Raw genomic sequence first — 25641 nt, 5'->3', positions numbered from 1 at the left:
CAGTCGAGCGTCAGACGCATAGCTACATCAATATGGTAATGGCCCACATCCTTCCTGCAGCTAGCAGACAGTTCACGTGGGCAGAAGGGCGACGGGCCTCTTCTGGTCTGCCACCAGGAGGTTCTGAATTATCGTCAGAAAACTATTTTGGACGTATTCGTTTTTCGCAAACTGCTTCACATTGGGGGGTCTGATTTTTTAAGCACTAAATGCAGTCATTGCCACCAACTGTGACTGACACTTAATGTACAACTTTAGAAGGAAGGAACGGTGCAGTCAATTGCACACAGATCACTGCGGCACGAAGTTCGTTAACCTACTGAGCTTTCTTAAAAGCTTATTCTGAAATTATCAAAAGGTACTTATTACAATATCTGTGGGTGTTCGGTACCATGCAATTTAAAGGCTTCCCCCTTAAACAGTTGAGCAATCATTCTGAATAATATTTTATTCTTAGAGTCGCAAACCTCCAGTTATAAGTAGTCCTGGCTTGGCAAAAACGTAGACACAAACCGAACATATCCAATTATTGCCTGGATCAATTTCTGTTTCAGTCGTGTTGGAAGGAATCAGCTTTGAACGTTTTTTTATTACTCCTCGAGTCGTGTTGCCTACATCACTATCAGTGCTGGAAAGGTGGGTGGGGGAGGGAACCTGGCGGATCCCGGTTCCGACAGCTGTTTTGGGGCCGGCTCTGGGATCTGTCTGACCCAGAAAAACATGCTAAACTGGTCTCGGTGTCATTTTCCGACAGTGGGACATACTTCAGCAGCGCCCACATTCAGTTTGGTGCAGCATCCTGCAGGTGATGGGGAGCTTTCTAATTTTAACATCCAGCTGGACCTGAAACAAAGGCCTCATTTAGAGGGCCTTCAGCCCTCCTTTTGTTCAAGTATCATCCTGGCAGGGAGTCTAACACCTAGACGCCAATCCTATGGAGAAAACAAAGTTGGACAGTTTGTTATCACTTTACAAGAAGTTAAGAGTAACTATTGGAGGCAGGTTTTAAACCTTATTCAACTCCCTATGTAAGAGATGTGCTTGCACTGTCAGATTTATCTGTATGAGTAATTAAACAAATATTGTATGTATTTTATAGTACTACTCATCCCAGAGTAGACTGTCAGAGAACTTTACATCACACACAGGAGCCATACATCACACAAGAGTGTAAATTAATGTACAGGAAATGTTACATGAGACAATTAAGCTTATAAGGTGTAGGAATCACATATCATCCATAGTGGTGGAAATTATATGTTAAGAGTGAATGGTCATAAGAAACACAAAGTCAGGATATAAAACATAATGCGGTAATTGTGGTTAGTTGTACAAACAGGACTTTATTATTTTCCACAGGAACTCTTCTTTGCAATCTTAGAATAACTACATATTGAAAGAAAAACATAAAGTCCTAAACCCAAGGCCACTGGAATTATGCAACTGCGCATTGCGAAGCTTGACTGTTCCCCTTTGTGTTGCTTAGTGCTATATTTTTATGTTAAACTGGTATTAATGAGGTGCAACCTATGCCGAGGAAGTGTTAACAAGTGTAAAAATGTCAAAATAGTGAAGTAATATTCTTATCAGATGTGCCGCGTTACACCGCATACTTTGCCGTTTCTTGCTGCATAATTTACTCATCTCTGCCACATAATTTGGCCCTTGCCTACCGTATAATTCCAGTGCCCCTGCCCATGACTTACACTTTTCATGCTGCACCTTGATACCTGTAAATAGATCACTGTGCTACTCTAGAAGACTTGCACCATATGAACTGGAAGTAACAAAATGATCTCAGTGTCCAAAGCAGTAACCCACTTACCTCTCTAAATAAAATACTAATCTTTGATCTGCATCTTACACAAAGTGTAGCCACATTTACCCTTTATGTTACTTTATGAGTCAAAACTGTGATTGGATGTTAACCACTAGAGTTATCTCACCGCTATTATAAACTCTTCAACATTGCTGGACGCACAGTGATCTCTGCAGCAGGTGTGTTAACCATGTAAGATATTTTAAATTGCAGCCTTTTTGTGACCAATTAAGTAATCTACACCAGGTTTACTGTCATATGTCCTTTTTGCCACTTTCTTTGGATCTGATTTTAAAATGTTTTCTAGAAGTTGATTGTCAGACTCTACATTTCAAGCTGTGCCCCTCATGACTCCTCCTCCTATCCTCTGCCACACTTTGACCCGTAATTTATGGGTTCCTGGAGTAATTTTTTTTCCAATTTCAACACTGATCACCACCACCTAAAATTGGGCACGGTGCAACTGTGCTGTTTCAACAACGAAGCTGCATGATTTGTTACCCTATTTCTGCTGAAGAGTCAAAGGCACACAAACCCACAGGATTGTTCCTGCATGTTCAAAAATGTTTCTAACTTGTCAGAGGTTCACAAAGGATTCAATGAATTCCCCTGAGAGCCACAAAGCTTAATAAAAATGACTCATGCAGATTTTGCAAAAGAAAGAAAATTCTATGTAAGCGAATGCGTTGTAAATGAAACTTCTCACCTGTTTACCTTTCCCTACAGATGGAATATATATGGCCCTACGGCAAACCACCATGCACTTGACATCTAAGCGACCCCCACATAAACCCGAAAAAACTTAGTCTAGGTGATATAGAACATTAAGTATCAGTTTCTCCTACATCTTGCATCACTCCAGCAGACCATCAATTAGCCATCATAGAGTGTCCTACAGAGGCTTCCATAGTTGCCAATAGAAACTCATATATTCCACAACTAATCCTCACATAATGCCCAGCAGTCACCTAGACCCCAATCGCAGCTGTCCCAGTGTGCCAAATGGTAAGGATAATGTCACAGAGAATACATGAAATTATAGACTTTATTGTCCCTGATACCCTTAGAAGGCCAACATGGGTGGATAGCTACTTCGAGCACATATCTGCTCTCTTGTTTCCTTTTCTTTGTCCCTCTTGAGCTCACTTAATTTTGCCTCTCCCGATGTGCTGACTGGATCGCTCAGAACAAGTCTCACGCTCCCAAGAAAGGGCAGAGCGTGACAAAAGCCACCACACATTGCCCGTTGGACAACAGGCACTCTGTAACCCTCTACTGTCTTCATAACTGGCATTTTCCTACTACCTGTCTCCCAAAATTCCCTCACATAACTCCCACCCTTACATATGCGGACCACAGTGTCCACAGATCCTCAACTTGCCATCAACAGACCCTCACACAGCGCACAGCTGACCTTAATATTGACCACTGAAAACCCTTGAATAGACACAAACTAGCTCACACATAGCACCACACAAATTTTCAGATAGCCCCAAGTGCTGCGTGGTCCTCATCAGACTCTAGCTGATCATCCAAATGTTCTCGGACTCTTTTCTATTCTCAGTGTATACTGGTCATGTAGTCTATACCAGGCTTCTCCAACAAATGGCTCATTAGCTACATGTAGCTCTCCAGCTACCTGTTTGTAGCTCTCCTGTGTGCAGCCCAAACTAAATTAGGAACTTTTGCATGGTTGAATTAATATATGTATACCAAAATTGAACAGTGTGTATTCAGGACACAAATATGTTATGTGTGGAGAAAAATGGTTTAATTTCCGAAATATATTTAAAGTAATTGGAGTGATAAATGAAGTGTCATTGAGAAGCCTTGTTACTAATATTATTACCTTGGCACCATGTGCATTGCAGCTATGGCTGTTGCATACTAACCATGAAGAGACATTGACACAGCATTTTTTACATTAATGCTGGAAACCTTGCATCATGCATGGAGGTGATTACTGCTGGTAACTGTAAAGGTTGTGGCCACTAATGTAATCTTGTCTGATGTGGTCACTAGTTCAACTCTAATAATATTAGTAGCTGGGATGCTTTTCATTGAGCATAAGTAGATCTTATTACTGAAAAAGTTGGAGACCCTGCTCTATACTGACAAAACCAAGCTAATACAAGAATGTCTTCTGCTAGGGGTTTCTTTCTGCTCTAAATGGCCAGCTTGGATGCTTTGAAGCAACACCAAAGGGTTGCTTTCTGAATGGTAATTAGTAATTAGTAAATCAGCTAACCTCATCACTCAGCAACTCCACCCCAACCATAGCGGAAAACGACGACGCCAACACCGCAGCCCGAACCATGCACAGATGGATCTTCGACAGCGCCAACACCATAGCCCCCCTCAAGAAAAACAACAACACCCACGCCAAGAAAGCTAGATGGTTCACCACCGAACTTCGAGAGTCCAGATGCACTTGCCGCCGCCTCAAAGGCCTGGAGGAACACCAAATCCACAGAAGTCCACAACAACTTCAGAGCCGCCACCAACGCCCACCACCAACTCATCAGAAAAATGAGGAAAAAAGCAATTGAAGACAGAATCTTCACTCAGACACACAACAGCAAAGATCTCTTCAACATCATCAAGGAGTTCGCCCAACCCACCAGCGAGTCCACCGACATCCCTCCCTCACAAGACCTCTGCGACAAACTGAGCACCTTTTTCCACCACAAAATCAAGAGCATCTACGACAACTTCGACGAAGACAACCAACACACTGAACCCCCACCAACCACCCCCGACACCCTGAAGCCAGCGATTGACAACTGGACAGCCCTCAGCACCAAAGACACACTGAAGACGATGAAGTCCATCCACTCCGGGGCCCCCATGGACCCCTGCCCCCACCACATTTTCAACAGAGCCGCCGACACCATCGCACCCATGCTCCTCCACACCATCAACTGCTCCCTGGCAACCGCCTCATTCCCTAACGACTGGAAACACACTGAGATCAACCCCCTCCTGAAGAAACCCTCGGCGGACCCCACCGACCTCAAAAACTACAGACGCATCTCCCTGCTACCGTTCCCAGCGAAAGTCATGGAGAAAGCCATCAACAGCCAACTCGCCACATTCATCGAAGAACACAACATCCTCGACTCCTCCCAATTCAGCTTCAGAAAAAAACCACAGTACGGAAACCGCCCTCCTCGCCGTAACAGACGACATCCATACCTTACTGTACAAAGGAGAAACAGCAGCCCTCATCCTCCTCGACCTCTCAGCTGCGTTCGACACAGTCTCTCACCGCACCCTAATACGCAGACTCCATGACGCAGGCATCCAAGACCAGGCCCTTGACTGGATCCGCTCCTTCCTCTCTGGCAGAACGCAGCGGGTCAGAATCCCCCCCTTTCCTCTCCGACCCTACACCTACTGCTGCAGATCGGCACATATAATTCTCCCTACTTCCACGGACAGAGTAAATCCACAGTCACACGCACATACTCTCATCATACGCTAGGGCCCATCACACTAACGTTCATTCTATTACTCTATCCACACTGAATATATAGGAGAAATCCTAAACCATCTGCATCTAAAGTGAGGTCAATGCAACCTAAAGAAATTGTCCTGAGTCATGATTTAAAACATAGGAAATACATTCGAATACTCAATAAATGACAAAGAAATAACCACCCGACACTGTGATTCAAACAAAATGGTTGTTTATCTAAATTAGTTCAAAGGAAAGTCAATCAATAGCGAAATCATTATTCTCATAGTTACCTATTCTAGCTAAATGGGTCAGGACAGGTCTCTCAGTAAAGTCTCCTGAGTCGCCGTCCTCTCAATCAGCATCGATCCTCTCGAGCATAGGTTCAAGAAGAAGTGGCCTTAGACCCTCTCTAGTCTAACAATATTTATAATGAAACTTACAAAATAAAAGTAACAAACAAACTCTAAACGTCCGTTGAGCCGCTGAGCAGAGCGAGCAGGAAAGGATGTTGATTTGCAACATTTAGAAAACCTCCGCTCAGAAAAATCACAAAAATAAAAACACGGAAGAAGGAAGCTCAAGCTAGAAAATGATACAAATGATACATCCATGAATGCTCTTCCTCGGAACCATAGTGAAGCCACCGCAAGTTTCAGAGTTCATTGTGGCTTTATTCTTTTCCAAGGGCAATTGGCAGCGAGCCTGGAGCTGCTGTCCTCACGGAAACTTTTAATACAGACAGAGGCTGTGGCCAGGTGACTTCCAACCATGTTCAGCGAGGCCTCTTGTCAAATTTCAATCACTCGAGTGCAGGCTGTAAATAGCGGCCATCTTGGATTAGGCCAAAACGGACCATCTTAATTAAAAGAAATACAAACAACATTAATACATTGTAATGATAATACAGTGTTAATACCCACTAATACCCTTATGTGTATGCAATTATCTAGCCTTCTGCGACATAAAGAAGCATTAAAGCACGTTATTTAAAAAGCGTTTGCGCTTGAACAAATAACAAAATAGCACATTAACCACACATATCTAATTAATTCGCTCACCAACTTAGTTCACGTGTTAATAAAGCAACATAAATGCATTCCCACGTATAATTCTTTCATTAGTAATATTGATTAGTCAGAAACCTTAACAAAATTAGTAATTAATAATTAATTATCAGTAACTTTAATTATGACATATAAACATAAAACTGGAGTTTAAATCTCAATAAATTTTCAATAGAACACCCTGCTCCAGCAATCCCCCCTTTGGTGATATATATCACCACAAAAATCAACCCAAAAAAAAAATTTGTCCCCATTTTAGGAGAAATTGAAATGTCTTTTTACAACACTACACACCAGACTCTTTCATCATCCCTCTTCGACTCCAAGTAAACACTCTCCCTCAATTCTTCTAATTCTATTTCTTGTGGGTCTCTCTTTGACCTCTTTTGTTTCTTTTCAGTATTCTGCCTAATTATTTTCTTTTTCCCTCCCCTGTTTTTACAACACAAACACCCTAATCTAAGTATCAATAAAGCAACAATTACACATGTCAAAGGAAATAAAATTTTACCAATAATGGTACTACCTATCTTAGCAATAAAACTCTTAACAGCAACTATCTTATTAGCTAATTTAGTCCAGATACTTTCAGCTTCCAGTGGTACTAATTCTTCATGCAAATCAGTAATATTTTTGATTTAGACCTTTAGATCTTTGCTTTCATCAGGAATGTAAGTGCAACAATGTTGAACTTTCAGCATTCCACAAACTCCACCCTCTTTGGCCAATAGAATATCAAGGGCAAGTCGATTTTGCATAGACATGGCACGTACGGCAATCATCTCCGTATTTACCAAACGAAACCCTCCAGCGGTGCTTGTCGATAAGCGATCCACCACTGTTGACAGTTTCCGAATTCCATATGCATTTAATGAAATTCCCACTGCTGGAATTAAAGCTCCAAAAATATCACCTACAATTTCTGACCAAGTTTCTCTCTTAAAACGTGTTAGTAGATTAATGTGCTCTACATCTTCTATCTTATCTATATGAAAAATCTTCGGAAAGACCAGGCCAACATAACACGTGCCATACCAATGGTCAGGCAACCTGTAATAAGCCTTATTCCCACAAATATAATACACTCCCGGGAAAACTGGATCTTCTCCACCTTTAAATCCCCATCCGGTTGCAATAAAGTATGTATCATGGCACTCACTAGTCCCAACAAAATAGCTATCATATTGGGATTTCCTTCTGGTAATGCACAGTTTACCCTTCTGTGGTGCATCTAAAGCCAAAGTTGGACTGGCCCCATTCCTTAACTCCTTTCCCATCTCAATATCCCATATTGTCTCACTCATTTTAAATTTCCCTGCCTTTTCATGCATGCTCACTCTCCTTTTCTCTACCATGTCTAAGAAAGCCTTTTCTTCTTCTTTCAAACTGCAAGTTAGATTGTTTCTAAAAATGTAATCTAATGTTAATTCTTCTGTCTCAATAAAAATCTCACCAAAAATGTTAGCTTCTTTAGCTGGATTCAGCTTTCTATTCATAGGCAATTGCCCAAAAATTTTATCTTTATTAGACATCTCATAATCTATTTTTCCTAACAAATAAAAAACACTACTTAACACACTACATGAAATTCCATACGTAGCTTGTAAATGATGATAAGTAACACCCTCTGAAACGGATGCAGGTAATTGCATACAAACGTAGCAATCCCTAACTTCCATTGTCTTTACGTATTCATACAACAACTTTGAAAAAACATTGCTAGAAAAATCATTAATTGACCTATCTTTATGTATGTAAATGTTACTACTTCTAGTTTGAATTACTTTTTGTGAACTCCTCTCTATGTTAGTCACATTCTCAGCATGTATTCCAAAAGTATCTATTGTAACTCTAAATGTAACTAATAAAGCTAGTACACCCCATAATAACATTAATAATCCTGTACAGCAGCAGCACAATCTACACCATCTTTTCAGGAAGGCACATCTACTTTGATTATTTTCTGTGTTAGCCATTTTATTACTTCGGCAGTGTCTTTTAACTTAGCCTCTACTACTTGACTACCGAATTTCTAGAACTCTAGATTATTTCAAGCAGCTAATTTCAGATTTTCTTCTTTTCACTCCTCTCCAAGTGACTCCTTCAGTTCACTCAATTTGGATGTTCATCACTTTTCACTTCTTCTTCAGCAACATCAAACTGTATCATCTTCAGCATCCTGAGCATCCGACTCTTCTCCAATGTCAGTCAAGATAACTTTCAGGATTCCAACAGTTTTCTCCTCCTCAACCACTTCTCGTACGGTCCCCTCTGGATTTCCTTGACTTTCTGCCTCTTCACCTTCAGACAGTGCCACGTACGTCCATTCCGGTGACCTATACTTCTGGTTAGGTTTTCTGATTCTCTTGATCTCCTCTGGTTCTTTTGAGACCTTACGTTTCTCACCCTTTGCTTGATTCCGACTGGACACCTCGTTCACCTTTCGATGAACTTGAACTTGCACTTGCTCGTGTCAGTCTGTACCTCAGCCTCTTTATCCTGTTAGGCCAAAGATCTCCTCTTACAACCCTTTTTGGTCTCACTTCCTTATTATTTCTTTCTCCGATCCAAGTTCTCTTTCTCAGAACTCGACCCTCTGTTTTCTCATTCTCACTCTCATCTGATTTTGTTTCATTTGCCTCTTGTTCTTCAACAATTCTCTTTTGCTCCACAGACTTCTTTCCCACCACCAATTGAGATTTCCCTATTTCTGTCCCTCCTCGGGTCTCCAACACGCAGTCTTCTTTCTGTCTACTTGTCCCTTCACCTAGCTTATCAGGAATGTTCCCTACACCTCCTCGGGGGTCTTCCGCAATCTGTCCCTCTCTATCTTCTTCTGACCCTACTTCTTCAGGAGTAATCTCAGGTGGATTTTCAACCTTTTCAACCTCCTCATCTGACTCAGGAGTAGTCTCTGTGGAATTGCTCTTTTCTCTTCTTTCTTCTCCACTCGTTGTTAGAACTTCAGGCACTCTTACAGAATCCGATCTCTCCTCTGAAACGCTCAATGTTTCTCTTGAAGCCTCTCTTGCAAAGAAAAAAAAATCACCTGACTGTCTTTCTCCTTCTCCTTCCCCCCTTTCAGGATTCTTTTTTCTTCTCACCGGTTCAGTCTCTGCATCATCACTGGAATCTGACTCTTCAAAATACTCCTTCCCAGTCCCATCCTTTGGATTTGGAACTCTCAGAGTATGACTTGCATGAACCCAGTTTTTCACACCAGCGCACTTTACTGCAGTTGTCGTAGTCAGAATAACTTGTCTTGGCCTTCCCCACCTTGGAACAAAGCAATTTCTTCTTCTGTGCACCTTTATCCTCACCCAGTCCCCTGGACTCAGATCATGGGCTTGCTTCTTTTCAAGTGTAGTAGCATCTTCTCCAACCTGGTGAAACACAGAATGAACTGCGTCAGCCAGGCCTTTACAGTAATCCAAAATCATGTCATCAGTTATTGTCATCAACTTGTTGACAGGCACGAATGCATGTCTCATTGCACGTCCCATCAATATTTCATGTGGACTCAACCCTGTGGTTCTATCTGGAGTAGACCTAATAGTCATTAGCACTAGAGGCAAGACATCAGGCCATTTCATTCCAGTGGCTAAACACATCTTACCAATTCGGTTTTTGATTGTGCCGTTCATCTGTTCAACAACACCAGAAGCCTCTGGTCTGTATGCACAATGTAGCTTCTGCTGTATGCTCAATGCTTCACAAGTTAAACCCATGAGCTCATTGTAGAAATGTCCACCTCTGTCTGACTCAATTGTCACTGGGAACCCGTACCTAGGAATCCACTCTCTTAACAGTAACTTTGCCACTGTTATTCCATCATTTCTCCTAGTCGGATAGGCCTCTACCCATCTTGAAAACAAACAGACTACCACTAGAACATACCTCAATCTATTTACTTGGGGCATTTCAATGAAATCTATTTGCGTTCTGGTAAAAGGACCTCCTTCTCTGCCTATTGTTCCTAGGCTCACCACTGTCTTCTTTCCAGTATTGAACTGCTGACAAATCAAACATCTTTGACAGATGCTCTCTGCAATCAGCCTGAACTTTGCATTGTACCAGGTTTGTTTAAAGGACCTAATCATTGCATCCCTCCCCAGATGTCCCTGGCCATGATACATTCTTGCCATTGTTGACAACATGCTATTTGGCATAACTGGTCTTCCATCTCTATAGATCCAAACATGATCTGTCTCTCTTGGGGCACAACCTGCCTTAATCCAATCCCTCATTTCCTCATCTCCTGCTTCATCCTGCAACTGTTTCACTTCATCCCACATTTCCAAGACATTAGTAAACATCACAGAACAAAAAGACATCTCCCTTTCTCGTCCCCTGTTAATCGAATGATTGTTCTTTGCACAATACTGTGCTATGTCATTGGCAAAACGATTACCAAGAGTTACAAAATCATCTCCTTGTCCATGAGCAGCACATTTTACAACTGCTAGTTCTTTAGGCAGCTGTATCGCCTCAAGCAACTTCCCAATCACTTCAGCATTCTTTATTGGAGTCCCACTCGACGTCAAGAAACCTCTCTGCAGCCAAAGTTGGCCAAAATCATGAACCACTCCAAATCCATACTGACTATCAGTCATCACAGTCACTCTCAGATTCTTCCCAATCTTGCAAGCTTTCGTCAATGCCACCAATTCAGCCACTTGAGCAGATCTTACTCCTTTCAAAGACGAAGCTTCCATAACCTCTGAAACTTTGCACACTGCATATGCTGCACTCAGCACACCATCATCAGTTCTCAGACATGATCCATCCACAAACAGCACATGATCACTCTCAGGTAATGGCAAATATCTTATGTCTGGTCTTGGTATTGTGCAGTAATCAAGCACATCCAAACAATCATGATCAACATCATCTCCCACATTCACATTTTCAGCATCTGGCAACAAAGTTGCTGGATTCACATTCACACACCTCTCAAGTCACATTTGATGCTCCCAGAATGATTTTCTCATATTTAGTAAGCCGACTATGTGACATATATTGAGTCCTGCTTCTTGTCAAAAGAATTGCCACATCATGAGGTACGAACACCCTTACAGGATATCCCATTATTATACCCTCACTCTGTTCCAAGCTTCTGCATGTAGCAGCTACTGCTTTCAGGCAACCTGGCAAACCCACAGCTACGGGGTCAAGTGTTGATGAGAAGTACGCAATTGGCCTTCTCAGTTGTCCATGTTTCTGAATTAACACTGAAAGTGCACAACCATTTCTTTCACTGCAATACAACTCAAACTCCTTCTCATAGTCTGGCATTCCCAAAGCAGGAGCTTCACACATTCTGCTCTTCAACTCTTCAAATGCTGCCATTTGTTCTGCATCCAATTCCAATGGGTCTCTCACCTCACATTTAGTCAATTTAATCAGTGGCTTTGCTATCAGGGAAAAATTACTTATCCACTGATGACAATAACCCACCATCCCCAGAAACATCCTCACTTCTCTCTGGGTCATCGGGGCTCTCATTCCTCTAATAATCTTGATCCTGTCATCGGTCACCTTTCTCAGACCTTTCTCAATATTGTGTCCAAGATAATGTACTTCTTTCTTGCAAAATTGCAATTTGGCTGGAGATACCTTTAACCCCCCATCTGCCAGATGATTCAGTAAAGCTATGGTATCTACTTCACAAGCTTCATGTGTCTTCGATGCCACAAGTAGGTCATCGATGTACTGCACTAGTACTGAGCTTTCAGGCATGATCAAACTCTCCAATGATTTCTTCAATAACTGATTGAATATGGATGGACTCTCTGTATACCCCTGTGGGATACGACACCATGCTAAAATACGCTATCCAAACCGAAATGCAAAAATCGGCTGGCTGTCATGATGCAATGGAATTGAAAAGAAAGCATGACACAAATCAATCACCGTGTACCACTCAGCATCATGAGGAATCTGATACAAAATCACTGACGGATTTGGCACAATGGGACAACATGCCACCACAATTTTGTTAACTTTTCTCAAATCTTGTACAATTCTGAACTTTCCATTAGGTTTCTTTAGCCCCATTATCGGTGAATTACATGGGCTACTCAGTAACTCTCTCAAAACACCCTGTTGAATCATCTTGTCAATTATAGGGGTTATTCCCTCAATTATTTCTGGTGTCAATCTGTACTGTGGGATATTAGGATAAACAATTCCTTCTTTCACTGAAATCTTCACTGGATCTACATTATTCATCAATCCCACATCTTCTCCAGTAAAATCCCAAACTGCTGTTTTTACTGTGTGTCTCAACTCTTGAGGCAAATCATCTGGATTAAACACAGCATACGTACCAACAATCTCACTCTCTCTATTATCTAGAGTCATCCTGTACAAAACATCCTCATCTGGTGTCTCAAAAGCTATTCCATCCAGAGTACAGAAAATTGTGCAATTCATCTTACACAATAAGTCCCTACCTAACAAATTCACTGGACTAGTGTCACAGACTACAAATCTGTGCATGTCTGAAAATTTCCCTATTCCTTCCCTTACTGGTTCAGTAAGACGAGTCTTAATCTGTGTATTAGCTACACCAACCACTTGGATTGCTTCGTCCGAGAGAGGAAGATTTCTAATATCTGCTGACCTGACAGTTGATCTCGTCGCTCCTGTGTCTACCAAAAAAGTAACACTTTCCCCATTTATTTTCCCATCTACAAATGGTCCTGCCTGGTCTATTTCTAGAGTTGCACCAAGTATGCACTCTTCGGCACCGTCAATAGTCCCCTTCAGACTCACTCCCCTCATTCTTTAGCCAGTACTGCTGTACCGGGTTTGTACGTCTCGGTTTGTTTACCTGCTCATCATTGTAGAATCCCGAATCCTGGTTATACTTTTGGGACCCTCTATTCTGCGGCAAGGGCGGTTTTGGCTCTTGACTCTGCTGTCTGACAACCTTCTGCTGTTGCTGCTGATGATTACACCCCTCGTTCTGCACCTGTTGATTCAATGATTTATTCTCATTACTCACTAATGGTGGATTGGTACACTCGGATCTCCAATGCCCCAATTGTCCACAGTTGTGACATGGGAACTTCTTCTTCGCTTCTTCTAGATTCCCCTTTCCCTTCCCTGTGCCATATCTGGGCCTATTTCCTGGATTGTTTGCCTGTTCCACCAGCTGTGCTTCTTGTCTTTCTGCAACTTTCACCTGTGCCCACATTGCCTTTTCTTTCAGCTTTCTCTGCTTTGCCTCAATTTCATCACTGAAATACTTTGCATGTCTCAAGATTTCATCAATCTTTTTACTCTGCCAGTCAACTGTGTGCTCACGAATCCTTTCACTGATTTCGGGTCTCAAGCCATATACAAACCTGTATACAAAATGACTCAAATCCTTATCACCCAGGTGTTCATCTCCACTAAACTGTTTAAAAGCCAGTATCAGCTTTTCATAAAAAGCATGAACTGATTCTTTTGCTTCCTGATGTGTTCGATCTATCTTAACCCAGTCTGTCTCTTTCGGGGGTACCTTATTCTTCAGGAACACAATAACCTGCTCATACTTCCTCATGACCTCCGGGTCTGGAGCTCCTGTTTTCGGATCTCTTGGATACTCCTTAGCAGGCCAATCTACAACTATTTTACACTCTGCCCACAAGTCTGCTGGAACAATTATATCAAACAGACTATTCAGGTCAATCCACAGCACTTTTGACAATTTCACAAACCTATCTACCTGCCTATACCACTCAACGGGCTTTTCTCTCAGTCGAGGGAAATCATATGTAAATGACAAAATATCCTGCCTAGTCCATGGGACATGTACATATCCTCCTCCTGGAATCTCTCTCATAGGATAAGCATCCACTGTTTTTTCTTTTTCTCTCATAGGGAAAGCTAAGTAAGTCCTGTCCACTGAATCTTCCCTTTTCTTGTACCACCTATCCTTCCACTTTTCCACATCACCCCATTTTCGCAATAAGGAAATCATTTCCTTAATCTGCCCTGTTCTGCCAACACCATTTAGATTTTCAATATCTTTTTCCAGGAAACTGCTGCAGATCGGCGCATATAAATTCTCCCTACTTCCACGGACAGAGTAAATCCACAGTCACACGCACATACTCTCATCATACGCTAGGGCCCATCACACTAACATTCATTCTATCACTCTATCCACACTGAATATATAGGAGAAATCCTAAACCATCTGCATCTAAAGTGAGGTCAATGCAACCTAAAGAAATTGTCCTGAGTCATGATTTAAAACATAGGAAATACATTCGAATACTCAATAAATGGCAAAGAAATAACCACCCGACACTGTGATTCAAACAAAATGGTTGTTTATCTAAATTAGTTCAAAGGAAAGTCAATCAATAGCGAAATCATTATTCTCATAGTTACCTATTCTAGCTAAATGGGTCAGGACAGGTCTCTCAGTAAAGTCTCCCGAGTCGCCGTCCTCTCAATCAGCATCGATCCTCTCGAGCATAGGTTCAAGAAGAAGTGGCCTTAGACCCTCTCTAGTCTAACAATATTTATAATGAAACTTACAAAATAAAAGTAACAAACAAACTCTAAACGTCCGTTGAGCCGCTGAGCAGAGCGAGCAGGAAAGGATGTTGATTTGCAACATTTAGAAAACCTCCGCTCAGAAAAATCACAAAAATAAAAACACGGAGGATTACAGCCTGCACTCGAGTGATTGAAATTTGACAAGAGGCCTCGCTGACTATGGTTGGAAGTCACCTAACCACAGCCTCTGTCTGTATTAAAAGTTTCCGTGAGGACAGCAGCTCCAGGCTCGCTGCCAATTGCCCTTGGAAAAGAATAAAGCCACAATGAACTATGAAAAACTTATATATATATATAGAAATCCTAAACCATCTGCATCTAAAGTGAGGTCAATGCAACCTAAAGAAATTGTCCTGAGTCATGATTTAAAACATAGGAAATACATTTGAATACTCAATAAATATATTATATTATATATATATAGGAGAAATCCTAAGCCCATCACACTTATATTCGTTCTATCACTCTCATCTGATTCTGTTTCATTTGCCTCTTGTTCTTCAACAATTCTCTTTTGCTCCACAGACTTCTTTCCCACCTATTGAGTATTCGAATGTATTTCCTATGTTTTAAATCATGACTCAGGACAATTTCTTTAGGTTGCATTGACCTCACTTTAGATGCAGATGGTTTAGGATTTCTCCTATATATTCAGTGTGGATAGAGTGATAGAATGAATGTTAGTGTGATGGGCCCTAGCGTATGATGAGAGTATGTGCGTGTGACTGTGGATTTACTCTGTCCGTGGAAGTAGGGAGAATTTATATGCGCCGATCTGCAGCAGTTTCCTGGGTCAGAATCCCCCCCTTTCCTCTCCAACCCTACACCTACGACCTGCGGAGTCCCCCAGAGGTCCTCCCTCAGCCCTACACTCTTCAACGTCTACATGGCTTTGCTCGCCTCCATCGTCAGAACCTACGGACTCAACATTGTGTCATACGCAAACGACACCCAACTCATCCTCTCCCTATCCAACAAACCCAACACCGCCAGACACAACTTTCGAGAAGGCATGGAAGTCATCGCCAAATGGATGAAAAACAGCTGCCTACAACTAAACACCAACAAAACGGAAGTACTCATCATGGGTCCAAACCCAGACGCCTGGAACGACACCTGGGGGCCCCCTGCCCTCGGAAGCCCGTTTAGGGAGGGCTAATGAGGGGGTTTGGGAGGGACAAAGACCCACCTACAAAAGGTAAGACCATTGATTTTCATAGATGGCACTTCTAAAGTTACTAAAGCCAAAAGGGCACAAAACAGTATTAAATGTACTCTAGATCAGTCTTGGAGTAAGTCCAGCAACACACATGGCCAACCACTGGTAACGCAACACACTCACATACAAAATATTGGAGCAAACAAAACTATAGAATTATATTGCCAAACACAGAAACCTTTTTTGCCTTTTGAAGATCTTAATTACTGAAACAATGTATAAAATAATGTGTAATGTACTTTTTTTGCTTTTCACCATTTATTCATTCTTATATGTTATATAATTCAACACCATTTCACCATTCTTATATTTTTGAAAGCAAATCCTCTTGAATTTTATAACAAACCAATTTTGGTAATGCCTTTTCCCGTTAAATGTTAAAAAAAATGGTAATTTATTATTTTAAATGTTGTTGAATTATATACCACGTTTTACAACTCTTGCAACACACCTGGTAATATTAGGAGTGATTGGTCTGAACTTCACCACCCATCTCCAGGTGAAACACATTTCATCACCAACCAGTCACAGCCAGGCTGACCATATAAGAAATGAACTCACACACCAACGTTTTCTGTGTTCACTATGTTGGTGAACTTGTTTCTAGGATTTTGAGAAAGAGCTTTTACAGGTAAAGTTTCAACAACTTTGGGATGTCCAAAGAGCTGTCATTGCGAGATAGCACTTCTCAACTAATGTGATACTTGACAATGTTAAATGCTGGGTGAAGGGCTTGATTTACCTACAGCCCACTCCCATGCTATCCCTGCCTATGTCAAAATATTTACTGCCCTCCATTTCATGACTAGTGGATCTTCGCAGAAGTTCAACTCTGACTACATTGGCATCTCACAGGGAAGCCAGTTTCAATGTTTGCATCAGGTAATGAGTTGCATCAACAGAAGAGTGCAACAGTTTATTGCCATTTCACACTTACAGGAAGAAAGTGAAAGGATCACATGGCACTTCTATGCCTTTGGCCGATTCCCTCTTGTGCGTGCCGTTGACTGCATCCATGTGGCACTCTAGCCACCTCACCACAAAGCACACCTTTTCCACAAAAGACACTAATTTCACTCCATCAATGTGCAAGCTGTCTGCGATGTCAGTGGCTAATTCCTGGAAGCACACACAACAGTTACATTTTCAGACAGACATCTCTTGTGTGATGCTTGGTTTCTGGGAATTTCTGAGTCTCCCTATGGTGAAGTATGGGGAGAAGTAAAACAGCCTACAAAAATAGTAAAAATATGTTATGTTAAATATTAATGCAAATTATTTTTATATATTTATTTTAAATGTAGAACAAACTAAAAAAGTTACAGCACTATTAATTGAATGTTTAATTAAATCTTTATTTAATTTGAATATATTTAATTAAATACAAACATTTTTCCAAACTTTAAATCAAAAAACATAATTCGCACCATAAGTAAAACAAGCATTGGCATAGCCAATAGGTCTCGCTTTAGGGACCTTATAAGTATTTAGTTTTGCAGCACAATATTCTTGGTGCAACAACATCAGCTGTTGCATGGCTAAACCGTGTACCTTATAAGTGTTTAGCCATGCAACAGTTGATGTTGTTGCACCAAGGATATTGTGCTGGATAACTTAACACTTAGGTGCCGATTCCGATCCGTTAAACATTTCCGTACGACTCGTATCCGTATTTTTTTTCGTACGAATCGTACAAGTCACGTCCGACCCGTGAAGTACGATTCGTATGGGAAAAAGTACATACGGATCGGCCCGCTCCGTACGAATCGTAGCGGGAAAAGTTGTACGCACCGTACCCCCACCCCCCGTATGTACGCACCGTACTCCCACCACCCCCTGTATGTACGCACCGTACCCCCACCCCCGTATGTACGCACCGTACTCCCACCACCCCCTGTATGTATGTACCGTACCCCCAGCGCATACGCACTGGGGGTACGGTGCGTACATATGGGAGTGGGGGTTCGGTGCGTACATACGGGGTGGGGGTATGGTGCGTACATACGGGGGTGGTGGGAGTACGGTGTGTACATACGGGGGTGGGGGTACGGTGCGTAAATATGGGGGGTGGTGGGAGTACGGTGCGTACATACGGGGGGTACAGTGCGTACATACGGGGGTGGTGGGAGTACGATGCGTACATATGGGGGTGGTGGGAGTACGGTGCGTACATATGGGGGGGGCGGGGGGCCTGCACGCACCGTACTCCCACCACCCCCTGTATGTACATACCGTACCCCCAGCGCATACGCACTGGGGGTACGGTGCATACATACGGGGGTGGGGGTACGGTGCGTATATACGGGGGTGGGGGTACGGTGCGTACATACGGGGGGTGGTGGGAGTACGGTGCGTACATACGGGGGGTGGTTGGAGTACGGTGCGTACATACAGGGGGGTACGGTGCGTACATAGGGGGGTGGTGGGAGTACGATGCGTACATATGTGGGGTGGTGGGAGTACGGTGCGTACATATGGGGGTGGGGGGCCTGCACGACTCGTACCCCTGGGGACTCAGCTTTTACGGCTGTTTTTGGCTCTCGTAAAAAAAGAGCCGTACGGAGTGCCGTAGGGACGGATCGTACTTGCTGGGCCGTAAAACGCTGCTTACATACGTACGGACGTCGCGTACAGGCTGTTCCGGATCTGATTCGTAGGGTTTTTTTTACCCGTACTGTCTTTTGTACGATTCGTATGGAAATAGGCTTTCTGTACGAATCGTACTTCCTAGGTTGTACAGACAGTTTACCGGGTACGAGTCGTACGGAGAAAACGCTCCGTACGACGATTCGTAGGGCCTTTTTACCGGATCGGAATCGGCACCTTAATGTCCCAAAGGCGAGACCTATTGGCTATGCCAATGCTTGTTTAGCGATGTTGTGCAGCATGGATAAAGAGGAACCCCCCATTAAAAAAAAAAAGATGCTATTATGCAGTCGCAGCAGCTGTGTCATTTTGTAGGTAAAAGCACAACACATGAACGCACCTACAGCGTGTGTGTGCAGGTTTCTTTTTTTTTTTATTTACTGATCCAAGTTGTACTGGTAAATAAAGAAATATAAAGCAGTGCCAAAGCTTGTTTTTTTTTTTTTTTAAGGCGGGTGGAGGGAAATAACGAAAGCAGGGCTCAGAAGCAACACGGAGAGTACTGGTGCGGGAAAGATTACAGAGGATGGAGTATGCGTGTGTGTGTGTGTGCGAGAGAGCATGCATGTGTGCCTGTGTGTGTTTGAGAAAGAGAGAGAGAGCGTGCATGTGTGCGTGCCTGTGTGTGTGGCATAGCATTGTGATTGTTAGTGCAGCAGGTGCAGTGGCAGCAGGGCCCAGCAGTGTGAGGAGCCCACTAAAGCCAAATAATAACTGCTTTTTAACTACCCAGCTGAGTTAGGTGCCCAGTTTCGTTTGATCCAAAGCACCATAGCTATGCTACGTGCACTACAGTAGCACAACTCAAAACTGGAATAATACAAGTTCCCCCATTACCTTTAATCAAAAAGACCAAACCAATACAAAACTACAGCGCCTTTATCAATAACAATATTTATCAACTAACTTTCCTCTAGATTCAAAACTGCATACAAGTAATCGGCATACAAACTCTAATAATGTTGCATAATAAATAACTAAGTACAACCCTTACAGCTAACATTAGAAGCTAACTAGCTTCCATGGAGCAGCATACCTCCATCCGCAAAACCCTTCAATGCCTCATCAGGGTCAGGAAGCGCTATATAAATCTACAATACAATAAATACAAGACTTGTCATGCCGTACACACCCTTATGGTCACACTGGTAGGCTGCTCTTTGCACCCTTAAGGACCAACTACCCTGTCCTCACTAACCAATTTTAGGAAAAAAATTGTAATTCGCAAATGTGTTAACCTTTTTTAGCACCTGGATCAATATTAGGCCCAATCCCACCGTCCCTGGCAGACGGTGTAAGCGTTTATCGTACAGTAGAGTTGTTTTCTGGCACCTTGAGGTTTTCTCCGTTTATTTTTTCACATTTGCTGACTTAGACCTCTAGCAGTCGAGCGTCAGACGCATAGCTACATCAATATGGTAATGGCCCACATCCTTCCTGCAGCTAGCAGACAGTTCACGTGGGCAGAAGGGCGACGGGCCTCTTCTGGTCTGCCACCAGGAGGTTCTGAATTATCGTCAGAAACCTATTTTGGACGTATTCGTTTTTCGCAAACTGCTTCACATTGGGGGGTCTGATTTTTTAAGCACTAAATGCAGTCATTGCCACCAACTGTGACTGACACTTAATGTACAACTTTAGAAGGAAGGAACGGTGCAGTCAATTGCACACAGATCACTGCGGCACGAAGTTCGTTAACCTACTGAGCTTTCTTAAAAGCTTATTCTGAAATTATCAAAAGGTACTTATTACAATATCTGTGGGTGTTCGGTACCATGCAATTTAAAGGCTTCCCCCTTAAACAGTTGAGCAATCATTCTGAATAATATTTTATTCTTAGAGTCGCAAACCTCCAGTTATAAGTAGTCCTGGCTTGGCAAAAACGTAGACACAAACCGAACATATCCAATTATTGCCTGGATCAATTTCTGTTTCAGTCGTGTTGGAAGGAATCAGCTTTGAACGTTTTTTTATTACTCCTCGAGTCGTGTTGCCTACATCACTATCAGTGCTGGAAAGGTGGGTGGGGGAGGGAACCTGGCGGATCCCGGTTCCGACAGCTGTTTTGGGGCCGGCTCTGGGATCTGTCTGACCCAGAAAAACATGCTAAACTGGTCTCGGTGTCATTTTCCGACAGTGGGACATACTTCAGCAGCGCCCACATTCAGTTTGGTGCAGCATCCTGCAGGTGATGGGGAGCTTTCTAATTTTAACATCCAGCTGGACCTGAAACAAAGGCCTCATTTAGAGGGCCTTCAGCCCTCCTTTTGTTCAAGTATCATCCTGGCAGGGAGTCTAACACCTAGACGCCAATCCTATGGAGAAAACAAAGTTGGACAGTTTGTTATCACTTTACAAGAAGTTAAGAGTAACTATTGGAGGCAGGTTTTAAACCTTATTCAACTCCCTATGTAAGAGATGTGCTTGCACTGTCAGATTTATCTGTATGAGTAATTAAACAAATATTGTATGTATTTTATAGTACTACTCATCCCAGAGTAGACTGTCAGAGAACTTTACATCACACACAGGAGCCATACATCACACAAGAGTGTAAATTAATGTACAGGAAATGTTACATGAGACAATTAAGCTTATAAGGTGTAGGAATCACATATCATCCATAGTGGTGGAAATTATATGTTAAGAGTGAATGGTCATAAGAAACACAAAGTCAGGATATAAAACATAATGCGGTAATTGTGGTTAGTTGTACAAACAGGACTTTATTATTTTCCACAGGAACTCTTCTTTGCAATCTTAGAATAACTACATATTGAAAGAAAAACATAAAGTCCTAAACCCAAGGCCACTGGAATTATGCAACTGCGCATTGCGAAGCTTGACTGTTCCCCTTTGTGTTGCTTAGTGCTATATTTTTATGTTAAACTGGTATTAATGAGGTGCAACCTATGCCGAGGAAGTGTTAACAAGTGTAAAAATGTCAAAATAGTGAAGTAATATTCTTATCAGATGTGCCGCGTTACACCGCATACTTTGCCGTTTCTTGCTGCATAATTTACTCATCTCTGCCACATAATTTGGCCCTTGCCTACCGTATAATTCCAGTGCCCCTGCCCATGACTTACACTTTTCATGCTGCACCTTGATACCTGTAAATAGATCACTGTGCTACTCTAGAAGACTTGCACCATATGAACTGGAAGTAACAAAATGATCTCAGTGTCCAAAGCAGTAACCCACTTACCTCTCTAAATAAAATACTAATCTTTGATCTGCATCTTACACAAAGTGTAGCCACATTTACCCTTTATGTTACTTTATGAGTCAAAACTGTGATTGGATGTTAACCACTAGAGTTATCTCACCGCTATTATAAACTCTTCAACATTGCTGGACGCACAGTGATCTCTGCAGCAGGTGTGTTAACCATGTAAGATATTTTAAATTGCAGCCTTTTTGTGACCAATTAAGTAATCTACACCAGGTTTACTGTCATATGTCCTTTTTGCCACTTTCTTTGGATCTGATTTTAAAATGTTTTCTAGAAGTTGATTGTCAGACTCTACATTTCAAGCTGTGCCCCTCATGACTCCTCCTCCTATCCTCTGCCACACTTTGACCCGTAATTTATGGGTTCCTGGAGTAATTTTTTTTCCAATTTCAACACTGATCACCACCACCTAAAATTGGGCACGGTGCAACTGTGCTGTTTCAACAACGAAGCTGCATGATTTGTTACCCTATTTCTGCTGAAGAGTCAAAGGCACACAAACCCACAGGATTGTTCCTGCATGTTCAAAAATGTTTCTAACTTGTCAGAGGTTCACAAAGGATTCAATGAATTCCCCTGAGAGCCACAAAGCTTAATAAAAATGACTCATGCAGATTTTGCAAAAGAAAGAAAATTCTATGTAAGCGAATGCGTTGTAAATGAAACTTCTCACCTGTTTACCTTTCCCTACAGATGGAATATATATGGCCCTACGGCAAACCACCATGCACTTGACATCTAAGCGACCCCCACATAAACCCGAAAAAACTTAGTCTAGGTGATATAGAACATTAAGTATCAGTTTCTCCTACATCTTGCATCACTCCAGCAGACCATCAATTAGCCATCATAGAGTGTCCTACAGAGGCTTCCATAGTTGCCAATAGAAACTCATATATTCCACAACTAATCCTCACATAATGCCCAGCAGTCACCTAGACCCCAATCGCAGCTGTCCCAGTGTGCCAAATGGTAAGGATAATGTCACAGAGAATACATGAAATTATAGACTTTATTGTCCCTGATACCCTTAGAAGGCCAACATGGGTGGATGGCTACTTCGAGCACATATCTGCTCTCTTGTTTCCTTTTCTTTGTCCCTCTTGAGCTCACTTAATTTTGCCTCTCCCGATGTGCTGACTGGATCGCTCAGAACAAGTCTCACGCTCCCAAGAAAGGGCAGAGCGTGACAAAAGCCACCACACATTGCCCGTTGGACAACAGGCACTCTGTAACCCTCTACTGTCTTCATAACTGGCATTTTCCTACTACCTGTCTCCCAAAATTCCCTCACATAACTCCCACCCTTACATATGCGGACCACAGTGTCCACAGATCCTCAACTTGCCATCAACAGACCCTCACACAGCGCACAGCTGACCTTAATATTGACCACTGAAAACCCTTGAATAGACACAAACTAGCTCACACATAGCACCACACAAATTTTCAGATAGCCCCAAGTGCTGCGTGGTCCTCATCAGACTCTAGCTGATCATCCAAATGTTCTCGGACTCTTTTCTATTCTCAGTGTATACTGGTCATGTAGTCTATACCAGGCTTCTCCAACAAATGGCTCATTAGCTACATGTAGCTCTCCAGCTACCTGTTTGTAGCTCTCCTGTGTGCAGCCCAAACTAAATTAGGAACTTTTGCATGGTTGAATTAATATATGTATACCAAAATTGAACAGTGTGTATTCAGGACACAAATATGTTATGTGTGGAGAAAAATGGTTTAATTTCCGAAATATATTTAAAGTAATTGGAGTGATAAATGAAGTGTCATTGAGAAGCCTTGTTACTAATATTATTACCTTGGCACCATGTGCATTGCAGCTATGGCTGTTGCATACTAACCATGAAGAGACATTGACACAGCATTTTTTACATTAATGCTGGAAACCTTGCATCATGCATGGAGGTGATTACTGCTGGTAACTGTAAAGGTTGTGGCCACTAATGTAATCTTGTCTGATGTGGTCACTAGTTCAACTCTAATAATATTAGTAGCTGGGATGCTTTTCATTGAGCATAAGTAGATCTTATTACTGAAAAAGTTGGAGACCCTGCTCTATACTGACAAAACCAAGCTAATACAAGAATGTCTTCTGCTAGGGGTTTCTTTCTGCTCTAAATGGCCAGCTTGGATGCTTTGAAGCAACACCAAAGGGTTGCTTTCTGAATGGTAATTAGTAATTAGTAAATCAGCTAACCTCATCACTCAGCAACTCCACCCCAACCATAGCGGAAAACGACGACGCCAACACCGCAGCCCGAACCATGCACAGATGGATCTTCGACAGCGCCAACACCATAGCCCCCCTCAAGAAAAACAACAACACCCACGCCAAGAAAGCTAGATGGTTCACCACCGAACTTCGAGAGTCCAGATGCACTTGCCGCCGCCTCAAAGGCCTGGAGGAACACCAAATCCACAGAAGTCCACAACAACTTCAGAGCCGCCACCAACGCCCACCACCAACTCATCAGAAAAATGAGGAAAAAAGCAATTGAAGACAGAATCTTCACTCAGACACACAACAGCAAAGATCTCTTCAACATCATCAAGGAGTTCGCCCAACCCACCAGCGAGTCCACCGACATCCCTCCCTCACAAGACCTCTGCGACAAACTGAGCACCTTTTTCCACCACAAAATCAAGAGCATCTACGACAACTTCGACGAAGACAACCAACACACTGAACCCCCACCAACCACCCCCGACACCCTGAAGCCAGCGATTGACAACTGGACAGCCCTCAGCACCAAAGACACACTGAAGACGATGAAGTCCATCCACTCCGGGGCCCCCATGGACCCCTGCCCCCACCACATTTTCAACAGAGCCGCCGACACCATCGCACCCATGCTCCTCCACACCATCAACTGCTCCCTGGCAACCGCCTCATTCCCTAACGACTGGAAACACACTGAGATCAACCCCCTCCTGAAGAAACCCTCGGCGGACCCCACCGACCTCAAAAACTACAGACGCATCTCCCTGCTACCGTTCCCAGCGAAAGTCATGGAGAAAGCCATCAACAGCCAACTCGCCACATTCATCGAAGAACACAACATCCTCGACTCCTCCCAATTCAGCTTCAGAAAAAAACCACAGTACGGAAACCGCCCTCCTCGCCGTAACAGACGACATCCATACCTTACTGTACAAAGGAGAAACAGCAGCCCTCATCCTCCTCGACCTCTCAGCTGCGTTCGACACAGTCTCTCACCGCACCCTAATACGCAGACTCCATGACGCAGGCATCCAAGACCAGGCCCTTGACTGGATCCGCTCCTTCCTCTCTGGCAGAACGCAGCGGGTCAGAATCCCCCCCTTTCCTCTCCGACCCTACACCTACTGCTGCAGATCGGCACATATAATTCTCCCTACTTCCACGGACAGAGTAAATCCACAGTCACACGCACATACTCTCATCATACGCTAGGGCCCATCACACTAACGTTCATTCTATTACTCTATCCACACTGAATATATAGGAGAAATCCTAAACCATCTGCATCTAAAGTGAGGTCAATGCAACCTAAAGAAATTGTCCTGAGTCATGATTTAAAACATAGGAAATACATTCGAATACTCAATAAATGACAAAGAAATAACCACCCGACACTGTGA

The 25641-nt window shown here is 42.7% G+C and overlaps 1 long non-coding RNA gene across 1 annotated transcript; it reads right to left on the bottom strand.

Annotated features, from left to right (window-relative positions):
• Positions 1 to 5491: 5491 nt before the first annotated feature.
• On the bottom strand, positions 5492 to 13326 carry LOC146871531 (uncharacterized). The gene is made up of 2 exons (XR_014981017.1): positions 13179 to 13326; positions 5492 to 6135 (listed from the first exon to the last, which is right to left on the bottom strand). It is a non-coding gene; the product is annotated as an uncharacterized LOC146871531 (long non-coding RNA).
• Between the last annotated feature and the right edge of the window lie 12315 nt (positions 13327 to 25641).

The sequence above is a fragment of the Triturus cristatus genome, chromosome 1_1 (genome assembly GCF_964204655.1).
Source record: "Triturus cristatus chromosome 1_1, aTriCri1.1, whole genome shotgun sequence".
In the NCBI taxonomy this organism is placed as follows: domain Eukaryota; kingdom Metazoa; phylum Chordata; class Amphibia; order Caudata; family Salamandridae; genus Triturus; species Triturus cristatus.
The sequence above is the reverse complement of the archived record's forward strand: the minus strand, read 5'-3'. Positions and strand labels throughout refer to the sequence as shown.